Source organism: Hydra vulgaris, chromosome 06 (genome assembly GCF_038396675.1).
Source record: "Hydra vulgaris chromosome 06, alternate assembly HydraT2T_AEP".
Lineage (NCBI taxonomy): Eukaryota > Metazoa > Cnidaria > Hydrozoa > Anthoathecata > Hydridae > Hydra > Hydra vulgaris.
Window position 1 is genome coordinate 3,955,521 of NC_088925.1, and position 2,338 is coordinate 3,957,858.

Below are 2,338 nucleotides of genomic sequence, written 5' to 3' on the forward strand. Positions count from 1 at the left end.
TTTTCTTAATCTCGAGATATCATGTTTTGAAGTTCAAAAAAATAATAAAATTAAAAAGCTATGAAAATCATGACCAAAGTTTTCCGATAAATAGAAATTATTAGCAAAAAAATGAAACTGACCAATAAAAAAGTTTAAGTAAGGTAATATTAGTAAGTATTTTATGCAAAATGTATATATTTTCTGAAAGAATTATAAATTTCGAATCAAATGGTATATTAAAAAAAAATTCAAATTTTTTTTTTAAATTAAGTATTTTTTCTATATGAGCCACCTTAAAATATTTTTTTTTCTCAAAGAAACCTTTTATCTTTAGATTTTTATATCTTGCTTTCAATTATTTTTATAAGAAAATTTATGGTTGTTGTAGTTGTGTTAATTCAAAAAAAAAAAATGATTTAGAGATGCTTTCTCAATTTTTTTTACAAATGGTTTTCTTATGTGAATAAAAAGGAATCAGATTTTATGTAGCCAAGTTTACATTTAAAGAATAGCTTTTACTTTCTTTATTGTAAAAAAAACTAAATAGTTTTTTTATAAAAGTACAATTTTAAAATTTAAACCATTTAAAAAATCAAAATATTGATTTGTAAAAAATCTAAATTTACATTCGCCAATTATTTTTTTTAAAGATGAAGTTGGCATAGCAACATATTTATTGCGGCTCTACGGTACACGTCATTATTTTTATGCGGCTCTCGCGTCTAAAATTCTGGCCAGCGCTGGGCTAAATAATTAAATTAGACTTAAATGCGTTTTTAAGATTCACTTTCTTACAACAACTGAAAGCAAAACGACAGACAAATAAATAATAAACGAGTGTCGGGTGCGCCATTTTAATCCATGAAAGTTAAAATGCTCTAATCGCAACAATCTACCTTCCTAAATGCAATCAAATCAATGGACTCCTATGTTTTAGAAATACTGATGGCGGCATTGACACAGTTAAAAAATATGAGTTGGTGGTCTCGTAATGAAAGTCCTGCTGCAAGAATTTTTTTGGGAAGTTTTATAAACAGTTTAAATTCATTTTGTAAATACTAGTATGATTGTGTAACAGTAGGTATTCATATTTGCAATAATCAAGAGGTTTAATAACTGAATATTTATTTTTTTATTTTTGATGCATTTTAGCTTAATTTAGTTACCATTGCTTTATATACGTATAATAATCCTATAGAAGGCGTTTAAAATACGTTTGAATATAGACGTTTTATGGACGTTTTCTAAACGTTAAACTGGATTTCATTCTAAACGGATAATCGACCAAATCTAAACGTTTTGTCAAAACGTTGTTTTAATAGACGTTTGTGTGTTTACTGGGGTAAATTTATAGATTATGGTAAGTTTTAAAAAAAACTTTATTATTTACTTTTTATGAAGTAAATAAAGGTACACAGGAAAAATCAAACACAAAATTTTTTTTAAAGAGGCAGCAACCCTTCTGGTCTGTTCGTATTCATCCTTCAAAATATGAAGAATGAATAAACAAATACAGAGAAAGAGTAGCAAAAAGTGATTTTTACGCATCATTGAAGTCAAAACATTAGCCTATTTTTTACTTGAAAAAAATATTAAAAAATCTTTGAAAGTATTACTAATAACTTACAGCTTGTAATAAAAAACTAGAAAAAAAGGACTTTTGCCAAAAACTTCAGTGACGGATCCATCAGTGACGGATCCTGGAAGTCCATCAGTGACGGATCCATCAAAAATCCATCAGTGACGGATCCAGGGAAGGGGGTTATGAGGTATGCATCCCCTTCCCCACCAGAATCCTAAAATATCTTAGAAATTGCGGACTTTTTTTTTTAGGAGACACAAATGTCAACATATCCCCCCCTCTTCCCACAAAAATTCCTAGATCCCTTAACTTTTCAAAAAATCAATTTATTGATAACAATGAATAAAATATAACATTTTCTCTTCATTTGTAAATAAATTAAACCAATTGTGTTGAAAGTTATTGGGATATTTTGGAAGGAAGTTTTGCTAGTTAACGGTATATTGTCAGCACGAAACACAAGTGGATGACACTTAAAAATTTTTTAAAATTGTATATAAATATACAGTTATTTAAGTTATGTAAATTTAAAGTTATGTAAATAAAAATATTTTTATATAACATTACAATATAACGTTATACAAAAAGAATTTTTTTCATTAACATAATATTAAATTTACATAAATTAAATAATTACATTTTTATATATAATTTTAATAAATTAATGATACGAAATATTCCGAGCTGACGATATGTTAAAGCACACCCTTTAGAATCTCTGTTTAAAAAGAAAGTGACTTGAGCCGCTTTCAAAATATACGACTCATATAACTG